The 13,751-nt window shown below is 48.0% G+C and overlaps 1 long non-coding RNA gene across 1 annotated transcript; it reads right to left on the bottom strand.

Annotated features, from left to right (window-relative positions):
• Positions 1 to 684: 684 nt before the first annotated feature.
• Positions 685 to 1,545, bottom strand: LOC147360275 (uncharacterized). The gene is made up of 2 exons (XR_015138643.1): positions 1,295 to 1,545; positions 685 to 845 (listed from the first exon to the last, which is right to left on the bottom strand). It is a non-coding gene; the product is annotated as an uncharacterized LOC147360275 (long non-coding RNA).
• Between the last annotated feature and the right edge of the window lie 12,206 nt (positions 1,546 to 13,751).

Here is a 13,751-nt window from a genome sequence, read left to right on the forward strand (position 1 = left end):
GACCTAGGGGTTTGGACATAGTAAGTACACTGGGGTTGTTGAGGCTGAGCTGCGGAAGTGAACAGGGCTGCCCAGGGAGAGTGAGTGGAGTAAGAAGGGCACCCTTGTCCCTTTCCTTCTCCTCCTCCAGATTCAGGAATGCAATTCCAGGACCTTGAAATCTACATAACCACCGGCATTATGGGAACTGGATTTGGTAATTAGAGATCAGATGAGTCCAGTCATAGGGTAAGTTTGGGGTGAGTGTAGAGGCTTCCACAGAGGCAAAAAAAAAAAATCAGTGATGACCATAGCAACAACCAGAACTGGTATGAAATAGTGAGTACTTACTATACACCCTGCACAGTCCAAAGCAGCCCTTTCCGTGTATTACTTTATGTTATTGTCAAAGTCCTATGGTATGAGTTTTCTCCTCCCCAGGAACTGACTCTCACAGGCATTAACTGAGACATTAACATTACAACTTGTCCAAGGTCGCAGTTAGGAAGCAGTTAGCTGGGACTTGAATCGGCTCTGTCTGACTGCAAAGCCAGCACCTTAAGCCCTCCCAGGCCTGAGCAATGAAGACAACCACTTGGCTTGGCATCCTTTTATCCTCTTGTATCAGTCAGAATGCTTTGGGCTGCAAAAATGGAACCACCAACTTAGTTGATTAACAATGAGAAAAATGTATCAACTCAAAGATTAAGTTTCAAGGTTTAATGGCTGCAGGAGTCATTAATTCAGCAGCTCAATGAAGTCCCTTCCAACTTCCCATGATGTCATCATTAATGTGTTTGTTCACCTTCCTGGTCACAAAATAGCTGCTACATCTCCAGATATCACGTACAAAACACGACCACATCCTGCAAAAGAAGAGGGATTTTTTTTTTTTGCAGCAAGAAAACCTTTCCCAGAAGTACTTGAGAAAATATTTCTTTTACTTTATTGGCCGGAATTGTTCCTATTCCTGTTTCCAAACCAATCAGCCACAGGGCAAATAGAAAGTTCATGAATGGCTTAATTTTTGTTCACGTTCATTTGTAGGAGGATGGATTATCCCCCAAATTGAGTTTCTATTAGAAAGGAGAAAGAAGGCAATGACAGCTTTTGAGTAAACAAACAAAAATGTACGCTATTCTTCTCTTTTCTCTTCCCAACCCCCAATGTCCTCTTTCTCTATCAGTTAACATTTTATTCACCCTTCAAGAATCAACTCAAATATTTCTGCTGGGCAGTCTTCCCTGATTTTTTCCCCATCAGATTAATTACTCTCTTTACTGTGCTTCCAAGGAGTTTGGCACATGCTACTTACGTGGTCTTCACTACATCCTCATGGAGAGAGCCAGGCTTTGGAGTAACTAGACTCAAGTTTGAATCCCAGGTCTGCCACTTCCTTCACAGAGGACTTTAGGTATACCACTTTCTTCCTTTAAGCCTCAGCTTCCTCATCTGTATAGTCTGCATTCCTTTTTAGGCAGTTTTGAGGACTAAGGCAGATAATATGTCTGGGATTATTCAATGATCTCCTTGGAACAAAGAAAGGGAGGAAGGAAAGACACTATCAGGCTGGACTAGGCAAAACGGAACTTTTAGCAAGAAAAGCAAAAGTCATTCCAAGGTGCCGACCGCACGGCCCCCTTCCTGTGAAGTTCCCCTCCCCCCGGTTCTCCCAAGAAAGTCATTTTTCATCCCCAAAGCCATTTGGTCTAGAGAGAAGGGGGAGATGCAGTGGAAGGGTCTGTATTGTGCCTGCCCTGGCACCATCCATCACCCAGCCGACAGGAACTCACCTCCCACAAATAAAGTTATGACAAGCGTCCCCAACCCATTCTTTCAGCCGTTGCCTCCCTGTTTCCATCATCTCTGACATTATAAGCCATCAGCCAAGCTGTTTGTCATGCCTCTGACAGGGCCTTGGCATCACAAGCAGGAGAGGCTGTGCTAAGGTACAGCTGGATTCAAGGGTGGGTGTCCCACCCCCAGCCCCACCTGCCATTGGTGATCTTGAGTTATTCCACATGGGCTCTCAGAAAGCATTTCTCCCCCGAGGGGCAGGGGTCCAGAAGTGGAGCAGAACTGGAGGGGACTATGCATCCATTTATCCGCTTGGTGAACAGGAGTGAATATTCTACTGTCCTGACCCTGTGTTAGGCACAGCTGCAGCCACAGAGAGAAATTAAAACACATGCCTTGCCCTTGAGGCGTGCCCAGTATAGGGAGAGTGGAAAACAAGTCATTTCAACAGACAGTGCCAGCACAACTGTGGCAGCGTCAGTCTAAGGGTTATGGGAGCACAGAGAAGGGTAGGAACATAGGGAAGGCTTACTGGAGGAGGTGACATTTGAGCTGAGATCTACAGGAGAAAGAAAAAAAAGACATGCGATGGGGCAGAGTGAGTGATACCTTGAAAGTTTCCCTTTCTTCTCTGCAGATTTATCTACTTATAAGCCCTAAAGGGCAGAGTGGAGCGGAGATACGAGAGAGAGAATCATATTCCATGGAAGCCGATGACATCAGCAAGGTCCCTTCCCTTTTGCTTCCAGTAGGGTCTGGCCAATGGGAAGCAAGAGCAAGCAATCAGAAGGAGGGAGTAGAGACAGGTAGATTGTTTCTTTCCCAGGTCCCTCCCTGTAAGCTCCCTCCACCAAAGGCCCCAGTTCCTGCCAGGCAGAAGCCTCTTGGAGCCACAGCTACTCTCCCTGGATTCCAGTAACCATATCTGGCTCTTGCCCTTCAGACTAGGGGTGCCAAAGGCTCCATTGTCTAGCCCAGAGGAGCTGCATCATCCTTTGTTGGATTCCCGAGGCTATCGTAATTCCCTAAACACAATAGCTCCTTTATTATAGTCTCCTGAAATTACAGCTCCAGTGCCTCTGTCTCCTTCAAGGACCCTGCCTGTTACACCCCGGCAGCTCAAGGCTCTGCTTGACCCTCTTCTGGTGGTAAGTCAGTCCCATGTGGTGGCCCTCAGTGATCCACATCTGCCATTATTTGTGCCCTTGGGCGTCCCCTCCTACAGCGAACACTGGACTTGGCCATGTGATTGGCTTTGAGCAATGGAATGTTAGCATAGATGAGGCAAGAAGAGGCTTCAGAAGCACTTGAGCATCTGTGCTTGACGTTTTGGAATGCTCCCTCTTGGAATCCCACTGCCGTACTGAAAGGAATACTGGGGTATCTTGATGTAGAGTGGAAACCTCGTGGAAAGTTCCAGGAAGATGACCTGCCATATGAGAAAAAAGGCAACACAGGGCAGAACTGAGGTTCCCCAACTAATAGTCATCACAGAGGTTCCAGACCCTAAGCGAGAGACTTTGTCAAAGGGGGGATGGCAGTCTGCCCTAGAAGTGTGGGTGTTTAACTCAAACATTGTTTAAAATTGTCAGCATTGGGTGGTAAAAAGCAGACTGACTTTTAACCAATGTTAACTATCATTTTGGGACTTCCCAGGTGGTTGAGAGGTAAAGGACCTGCCTGCCAATGCAGGAGACTTGAATTCAATCCCTGGTCTAGAATGATCCCACTAGAGAAGGGAACAGCAATCCACTCCAGTATTCTTGCCTGGAAAACCCCATAGACAGAGGAGCCTGGTGGGCTACAGTCCATGGGTCTCAAAAGACTCAGATACAACTTAGAGACTAAAATGGCAACAACAACAATGATTATTAAACTTTTTGCAAAAACTGCTTTTCCTTTTTGTCAGCACCTAGCGTGGACCACCTCCCACCCCCAACTCATCTCCCCACTCCCACTCTATTGGTCCTGGGCCTTTCTAGTACAGTCACAGCTGAATGCAGCCACATGAGTGACCCCAGCCAACATCATGTGCAGCAGAAGCACCACTGTCACCCTACAGAATCTTGGGAAATAATAAATCATTGCTGCTTCACTCCCAAGTTTTGGGGTGGTTTGTTACACACCAATGAATAACTGAAACATACTGGCAGCTCCAGTTCTATTGCAAGTTCAAGGGCAACAAGAACTTTTCTGGCAGCTCCCCTAAGAGTCAGAGTCCTGGAATCACTTTGATTGGTTTCCCCTGGGTCATATGCCAGCTACGAACTGATGGCCTGGCCTGCTGCTGCTGCTAAGTTGCTTCAGTCGTGTGTCCGACTCTATGGGAGCCCATCAGGCTCCCCCGTCCCTGGGATTCTCCAGGCAAGAACACTGGAGTGGGTTGCCATTGCCTTCTCCAATGGCCTGGCCAGGGGAACATCATACACTGATTGGCTCCTCCTTTATTCTGGTGCAGGAGGTGGAGCCCCACTTGGACCTCTGGACTGACTGACAGTGGGGAGGGGATTCCTAAAGGAAGATGGGGGAAAAGAAGTCTGGCTGCAAAAGACACTTGATGGAGGCAAAATTTGGGGAAGATTATCTTTGGTGTTCCCCATCCAGTTACTGTTCGTGCCTGTAAGAAATGGATAGGGAAATTCCCTGGTGGTCCAGTGGTTAACACTCGGCGCTATTTCTGCTGTGGGTCCAGGTTTCATCCCTGGTTGGAGAACTGAGGTCACACAAGCTGCACTGCATGGCAAAAAAAAAAAAACAACCAAGAATGTATATATGGATGGCTGAGTCCCTTCACTATTCGTCTGAAACTACCACACCATTGTTAATCACTATACCCTAATTCAAAATGAAAAGTTTAAAGTTAAATAAAGAAAAGGGTAAAAATGGATCCCCAATATAAAAATGTAAAAGACCCCTATGATGTGATAAGCAAAAGTGTTAGTCACTCAGTCATGTCAGACTCTTTGCAATCCCATGGACTATAGTCCACCAATCTCCACTGTCCATGGAATTATCCAGGCAAGAATACTGGAGTGGGTTGCCACACCCTTCTCCAGGGGATCTTCCCAACCCAGGGATCAAACCCAGGTCTCCTGCATTATAGGTAGATTCTTTACCATCTGAGCCACCAGGGAAGCCCATGATGTGATAAGACCATAAGACTTTGGCCATGGACAGACCTGGTTTCTAACTCTCACTTTCTTTTTAGAAGTTGCTTTGGGCAAGCTGCTCAACCTCTATGAACTCATCTATAAAATAAGCTAGTTAATTCCTGCACTAGCATAGAGCAGGCGGTGGGGGTGGGGGAGGTTTCAATTAGATTATGGCAGTGAAGTGAAAGTCACTCAGTTGTGTTTCTTTGTGACCCCATGGACTATAGTCCATGGAATTCTCCAGGCCAGCATACTGGAGTGGACAGCCTTTTCCTTCTCCAGGGACCCTCCCAACCCAGGAATCGAAACCATGTCTCCCGCATCGCAGGCAGATTCTTTACCAGCTGAGCCACCAGGGAAGCCCAAGAATACTGGAGTGGGTAGCCTATCCCTTCTCCAGCAGATCTTCCCAACCCAGGAATCGAACCAGAGTCTCCTGCATTGCAAGCGGATTCTTTACCAACTGAGCTATCAGGGAAGCCCTATTATGGCAGAGGTGGTGGACAAAGAGAGAGGCTGCCCAGATACCCGCTTTAAGAAAGGGCTTGCTGCCCAGTGTGGGGAGTATGGCAGCAAACAGCTGTCAGCCCTTCCAGGTCTGCCTCAGCCGCAGCGAGCCACCTGGCCTGCGGTCACACCCTTCCCGGGACAGCCTGCATCTGGTCACTGGGTGAGCCAGGGTTTTAAGGCCTGACGAAGAGCCACACTGCCAGGCAATGCTCATTCCAGAGCTCCCTGCTGGGCCGCCTGAGGCTTTGTAGAATCTGCATCAGTTGACTTCTCCCCACATCCAACCCTGCTGTCTCCTCTTCCTTTCACAGGTGTTAATCTCTAATAAATACCTCGCATCCGAACTCTGCTTCTGGAAATCCCAATCTGTGAAGCAACGCTCAGCACTTAGTATCTTCTTTTTTTAATTAGTGAATATATTTTTAAATTATTTATTTATTTGGTTGTGCCCAGTCTTAGTTGCAGCAGGTGGGATCTAGTTCCCTGACCAGGGATCAAAGAAGTGTCCCCTGCATTGGCAGCCTCTGGAGTGCCACACAAGTCCCAGGAGCCTGTTGATAAAGGATTGCCGAGTGAAAACTGGCTCCTTGCTCAGGAGAATGAGAAATGGGAAACAGTTGGTGCGGGCGACAGAGGCTGGCACAGGGACTGCCAGGCATTAAATAGCTGTTGTGGAGGAAGGGGCTGGGGGGCTGGCAGAGGCAATTGCTTCCTCAAATGGGAGAGGAGGGTCTCTCCAGGGCACCCCCTCCCCGCTCCACCCCTACGCATCTGCAGCCCCCTGCTCACCAAGCAACTGGATCAATTATGAACGAGACCGCACATGTGCTGGTAGATGGGAAGACAGGCAAGTCAGGGCTCTCCTCCAGGCTGGGCCTGGCCTCAAGTGGTCTGTCTGGGGTCCTGCGGCCTGGGGGCCCTTGGCAAGGTAGCAGAGACTGCTCAAGTCCTAAAGCAAAAGCTTCCTCCTCTTTTTGTAGAATCTTAAGTGTTCCAGAATCTTAGAAGGAGAGATTCAATATTCCAGGACGATCATCATCATCCAGCTGGAAACGGCTCTAGACGGTCTTGGGACACAGGACTGTCCCAAGGGACAGTCTTGGGACACTCACTCTTTGCGACTCCATGGACTGTAGCTCTCCAAGGTCCTCCGTCCATAGGATTCTCCAGGCAAGAATATTGGAGTGGGTAGCCATTCTCTTCCCCAAGGGATCTTCCTGACCCAGGGATCTAACCCAGGTCTCCTGCATTGCAGGTAGATTCTTTACCATCTGAGCCACCAGGGAAGTCCCTGGAACAAAAGAGTCCCTGGTTTAAAGGATCCTGGTATTTGCAGGCTAGAAGGGGCCAGGCAGCCTCTTCATTTGAGCATTTCTCTCTGAGCATTTCTCTGAGTGCAGACCCTAATTGCATGGTGTGGTCTGGAAGCACTTACCACATTCCTCTAAGTGCACAGGAGCAGGTGGTGGTCCAGTGGTTGACTCTGCACTTCCACAGCAGGGGATGCAGGTTTGATCCCTAGTTGGGGAACTAAGATCCCACATGCTGCTTGGCATGGCCAAAAATTTAAAAATAATAATAGTAAAATGCATTTAAGTGCACAGGAGAAGAAACAGACCCTACAGGAGCGGGGTGGGGACGGTAACTGAGACCAGAAGGAGGGTGTCATAGATGGAAAAAAAACCAGTGTGTAAGGATGGGATGAGGAACAGCAGTTGTGTGGGAGGGACTGTCTTTATGAAAGTGAGGGCTTCAGATGAAACAACACATGTAAAGCATCTGAACAGCACATAATAAATGTTACTTCACTTGCCTTTTTCTTCTGCTAACAATTCTCTGTTCCCTATATTTCTGAATTATCCACATTCACAGTGAGGAGTTTGGGGAAAATGCAAGGTTCTCTGAAAGGAAGACTGAACTGACTCCCCCCCACCCAGAAAGAATCCTCCATCACAACGTATGGGGACAGGTGCTCAGTACAGGCCAGGACTTTCTGCAACAGGAACAGGAGGATGGATGACTGATCACAGAGAGTAATCCAGGAAGGGGATATTTGAACAGGGTTTTGAGAGTAAAAGAGGAATTCACTGTGCAGAGAGGATGGGGGGGGTGTGGATTCCACATACTTTCTGTGCTTTCAAAATGAATTGCTAAGGCCTCCCCCTTTCTAATCCACACCTTAGGTACAAATTCAAGCAGCTACCCACTCTGACTTTACAGATGGAAAAATTGCTGAATATGGACAGATCAAAGCAATCCTCACCTTTCTTTCCTGTTTCTAAAATCCCTGAGGCAGAAATACAAGGAAATAACAGTGTGTCCTAAAACCCAAGTTAGCCCTTGAGATGGAGAGATGTTTTCAAGAGTAAGGGCCAATATGAGGGCATTTTTGATACAACTAAGTTTATTTCACTTAAAGGTCAGTCTTTATTCCAAGATCATGGCCTTCCTACTTTAACGGTGTTTAAGATGGCTTTATGTTTATGAAATTAGGGTGATAGTAAATGATCTTTGTAAGTCAGATTTTGTGTGTGTGTTTTTACTTGGCAAAATAAGAAGTTAATAACCCTACATTGGTTCTCACAACAAAAAAGTTTTATATCATGCCACTTTCTGAAACCTCAGTTTCAGAACCGCGGAGTGAGAAGCCATTGGTGGTAGGAGGTCCCATCTCATTGTTTGGGCTCTGCTTTATATCACCGCCCAGAGGGACCCTCCCTGGCAATCCTGAGATGGCTTCTCTCTCCCTCCCCAGGTTTTCTCTCTGCTCCTTGTTTCTTCCATTCAGAACACTTCCTCTCTGAAAGCATCCTCTTGTTCATTTGCACATACACTTATTTATAGCATTTTCTCTATTTGAATACATGCTGTCAGGTCAGGAACCATGTCTATCTTTTTCACCCACTCTTCCTAGCACCTAGCACTGTTTTTAGTGTATAAAAACTGGGGGAGTGTTTGTGGAACAAATGAGGGGAAAATGAAAGGGAGAAAGAGAGGATGAAAGGAAGAAAGGAGGAAGGAAGGGAGAAAAGGCCATGGAGCTTGGACACTCAGGCTGGAGAACATCAGGGGCAGTAGAGGGCGGAAGATGCTGTGGGTACCCCATGTCAGAGCCCCTCACCCCACCTTTCAGCCGCAGCCCTGGTGAACAGCACCCATGCACACTGGCAGTATCTTCCCACAAGTACCCACCCAGTCTCTTAATTTTTCCACCCAAGGCTTTCTTGGGAGCCCTGAGCCCTTGGTCAACCCACCCATAGGCACAGTCCAGAGGTACAAAGGGGTTCATGCCCCCTGCAGAGATGCTTAACTCCTGGGGGAATGTAAGTTGGTGGATAAGAGCCCCTGCCTCCCATCCTTGGGGTGAATGATTGTGCCTGGTATTCAGAGGGTCCTCCGGGGTCTGAGTCCCAGGTACCCACAGCAGCAACCAACTCCTTCCCCATCTCCCCACTCTCTCACCCCTGCTTGCCATGCTCACCTCGCAAGGAAATTACATGCCCTAAGTCCTCGTCTCAGGCTCTGCTTTGGGAGAGAATCTAGTCTTAAGACAGGCTGGGTCACTCCCCTGCACCTCAGAAATTCCCTTTCTCCTCTCTGAACCCCAAGTTCCACCTGCTCTGCTGGTCCCGGGTGACTCCTAGAGAGCCACCCCCCTCCCCCGCCAGGCAGGTCAGCTGGCAGGTCTTGACCATCTTCCAACCCAGTCTCTGTTCTGAGAAATTTCAATGAAGGGACCTGGCACAGCACATGGGGGTCCAGGTGCTTTGGAGACAGTCAGGGAGGAAAAGGCCTCTCTAAATGAGCCTGTGATGATTAAATCATCGGCTGTTCCTGTGCTCCGCCCCACCTCTTGTGCTTTGGTTGAGACGTTATCTCTAATCCATTATCTTTCTTTTCTTCTCTCAGCCTCCCCAGTCTGCAGCCACCTCTGCGGGAAGGCTGAGCAGCTCTGAAACAGAACAGCCAGATCTGGCGGGCAGGAACTTTATAGTTTACAAAGAACTTTACAGGCTTAGAGGTGTTTATAAAGTCTTTTCTATTCACAAGACAATTCATTAGCATTATTGAGGTTGTTTTTCCCCCCCATAAAGAGAAGCCTTTTCCTTTTTTTTTAAATTTATTTTTAATTGCTTTACAATGTTACTTTAGTTTCTGCTGTACAACATGAATCAGCTGTAAGAATACATATATCCCCACCCTCTTGAGCCTCCCTCCTGCTCCATCCCGCCACATCCCACCCTGCTAGGTCATCACAGAGCACCAAGTCGAGCTCCCCATGTTATACAGCAGCTTCCCACTAGCTGTCTGTTACACATAAAAAGTGAAAGTGTTAGGGGCTCAGCTGTGTCTGACTCTTTGTGACCCCAGGAACTGTAGCCCATCAGGCTCCCCTGTCCATGGAATTCTCCAGGCAAAAATACTGGAGTGGATTGCCATTTCCTTCCCCAGGGGATCTTCCTGACCCAGGGATCGAACCCAGGTTCTCCTACATTGCAGGCAGATTCTTTACCATCTGAGCCACCAGGGAAGCATATATGTCAATGCTACTCTATCAACATGTCTCACCTTCTTTCCCCACTGTGACCACAAGTCCATTCTCCACACCTCTATCTTTATTCTTGCCCTGCAAAGAGGTTCATCGACGAAATTCACTCATTCATTCTCCTTTTGGTTTCTTCTCTGTGTCCAGGCCCTGGGGATACAAGACGGTGACCTTCCCACCAGGAGCTTGGAGCCCTGGTAGGGGAGTACTTGAGTCTGTGTCTAAGCAGGAAACACTTGAATATTAACAAAATAGGAACTCTAATCCAGGAAATGAAAGGTGATGGAAGAGCTGAGAAGCCAACTGGACGCAGTGAAGGAGCCCAAAAAGGAGTAACAGCCAGTGGCTGCCACCACCCACAGACCTGAGGGACAGAGGGAGATGAGGTGCCAAAAAATATTTGTAGAGCATTTCCTCTGTGCTGGCCATTCTAGATGCTGAGTATAAAGGATGACCAGGACAGCCATGGGACTTGCTGCCATGGAGCTGACAGTCTAGGAGAAACAGACCCTAAAAAACTTACTAGAAACGATTGTGTGAACACCCATAGTGGGTTAGGTGCTATGACCAAGCCCATCCTGGTTGTAAAAGGATAACCTAACTTAGTCTGGTGTGGGTAGGGGGGAGTCAAGGAAGGCTTCCTGGAGGAGGTGACAGTTAAGCTGAGAGTGAATGATGAACAGGCATTATTTAGATCCCATGTCACAAACTTTAGCTTCTACAGGGGACTGCAATCAAGTGCTTGACCATGCTGCATGTCCAGCTTGGACCAAACCCCCAGTATCCCCCAGAGGCCCCACCTCTGGCCAGACACGCTTGGACACCCTCTTGGCTGGATGGTAGCCTAGCCCACTACTGGGCTTGGCATTACCTCCTAGACCACCGTTGATGAGGGATTCCTGCCAGGGCTAGAGCACCTGGAATGCATTGGAGCTCAGCACAAGCCAGTGCCTTCAGGAAGAGCCTGATCAGCACTGAGGCTTGTCCTCCAGGCCTTACCGGCTGCCTGGAGCCTTGGCAGACAGTCAGGAGGAGGTGGCTGGGAGGGAAAGACAAAGAGAATTCGATTTCCATTTTGCTCCTGGTTCCCTGTTTTCAGTCCAGATGCCTCCAGATCTAATTCCAAATAAATAATTGTACTGAGTTACCCGGGTCCCTTGGTGATTAAGTAAACACGCCGAGGCGGTGGAAATTGAATTAGTGCGGTGTGCTCAGCCATTATTACCCGCCCCTTCTCATGAATATTAATGAGTGGTTATTAAGAAATGTAAATGCTGCCTCAGGGGGTGGGAAGATGGTGGGGGAGGTCAGGGCGAGAGGACAGACCGTTCAGAAGGCAGCGTGATTGAAGGCATTTTAAAAATTATGTCGGATCTTTCTCTTCAGCACCGTGGCAATGTTTCCGGACCCTTCATTTTTATTAAAACAAGGATAAAGGAACAAATTTTAATTGGAGGATAAAATTAGCGTTTTCCAAGCAATGTTGGCGGCAGCAAGAACATATTTTGCCAGAAAATGGACATTTGGGGTGGGAGGTGCGGGTTTGGGGGAGCAGTGGCTGATGGACGATTACTTCTCTCAGTTCATCTCCAGGCAAGGGAGTAAACAAATTAATCTCTGAACGAGGAGCAGCCTGGAAAATGATGGAAGCCTGGAGGATCCAGCAGTGTCTTTGCTGGGAAGCCAGAAAGTGCCAAGGCCTCAGATCTTTGTTACTGCTGGTTCAGAGAGGTTAGGCACTTGTGTGAGGTCACACAGCGAGGGAGGGTGCTCTGGCTGGGTTCTTTGGGCAAGTTGGGAATGAACTGCCTCTGAGGGCAGCCCCTCCTCTCACCCTTATCCCTTGATCTCCAGGACCCCCTCTGGTTGTCCCACCTCTATGGCTCCAGCTTCTACCCTCACCATTCCTTCCCAGTCTGTACTGTCAGATTCATGTCCCCACTTTCACTATATTCTGCTTCTGCTCTACAACCTTCAATAGCTTACTATTGCCCTCCGGCTGAAGGTTACGTTCCTACCTTTCACAGAGAAGTCCCTCCAGGATCTGACCACAAATCCACTTTTCCAATTTAAGTATCCACTGCCCCTCACAGCTGCAATCAGATGCATCTAGGAAAATGGAGAAGGCCCAATGGCACCCCACTCCAGTACTCTTGCCTGGAAAATCCCATGGACGGAGGAGCCTGGGAGGCTGCAGTCCGTGGGGTCGCTAAGAGTCTCACACGACTGAGCGACTTCACTTTCACTTTTCACTTTCATGCATTGGAGAAGGAAATGGCAACCCACTCCACTGTTCTTGCCTGGAGAATCCCAGGGACGGGGGAGCCTGGTGGGCTGCCGTCTATGGGGTTGCACAGAATCGGACACGACTGAAGTGACTTAGCAGCAGCAGCAGGAAGGAGAGAAAGTGAAAAGAAAGGAGAAGAAAAGAAGGTGGGAAGACAGAAAAGAAGGGAGAAAGGAAGTGAGGGAAAGAGGAAGGAAGAAGAAACTAATATCAAGTTTCAAAATATTCCAGGTTTGCAGGACTTCCCTGGTGGTCCAGTGACAGACTCTACCCCCCAGTGCAAGGGGCCCGGGTCCCATTCCTGGTCAGGGAACTAGATCCCACATGCCGCAATGAATATTGAAGATCCCGAATGTCGCAACTAACACCCACTGCAGCCAAATATATTGAAAAGAAAAATAGTTTAAAAAAATATATTCTAGGTTTGCTAAATATTTTACATAAGAATAATGGTGATGATGAGGATATCTGTAGTAACTGCTGTCATCTATTGAGTTCTCCCGCTAAGCCAGCCCCCAGTTTTACACCACTTAATCCTCCCATTGTCACTGTGAGGTGGGTATTGTTATCTCCATTCTACAGAGGAGGAAACAGACATCACACACTTTGTAAATGACAGAAACAGCCTGTTGGACACTGAAATCTGAATTCTCGACTATTGCACCTCCCACCTCACATAGCAGACGTTATCAGCCCCATTTTGCAGATGGAGACAGGAGGCTCAGTGAAGTTAAGTGATTTGTCCTACAAATACCTGAAAGAAACAAACAGAAATGAGAGGATTCAAAAGTCTCTGAGCCAGCCTTGCCCCATCGTCGTGAGCACAGTTCCTGGAGAATCCAGGTAAAATGCACTGAACAGCCTGGCCCCCGCTTCCCACAGTCAATGTCACCAGGCACTCTGGAGGAAACTCAAAAGCTTGCAAAGACCTAGTTGAGCTGTGCCCCCAACTATGTCCACCAGGTGAGGCCTGCAAGCCGGGTCTGTTGGTTCCCGGAGGTGTCCTCACCCAGGTCTGTGAACCCCAGACCGGTGGAACGAAGTCCAGATGCTGGTTCAAGCATTCAGCCCCCTATGCTCTGCTCTGCACAGGAAAGAGTGAATACGATCAAACTCATGCATTTTAACAACTTCTTCAGCCTGCTTCACTCCATGCGCTCACAGGAATAAAGGCTGACAGGTGCAGCTGAGTTAATCAGAGTGGATAATAGAGGAAAAGACAGGAATCACTGGCCAAATTGCAGTGAGAAAAATGGGGTGAAATCATAAGACACAAGTCAAAGGTATCCAATTAAAGTGTGATGATGTTTAAAGGGCAAGAACCCCATTCTCAGTCCCTTGGAAGTTCTTACCATGAAGATGCATGGAACAGTGGCACATGAGATAATTTCTGGTGGTACACAGATGAACAATTTTTTAATTTGAATAATTTCTGGCAGTACACAGATGAACAATTTTGTAATTTGAATAAGGATGTTTG

This window comes from Bos grunniens, chromosome 13 (genome assembly GCF_055505025.1).
Source record: "Bos grunniens cultivar Pamir isolate PY7600 chromosome 13, Bosgru_T2T1.0, whole genome shotgun sequence".
NCBI lineage: Eukaryota > Metazoa > Chordata > Mammalia > Artiodactyla > Bovidae > Bos > Bos grunniens.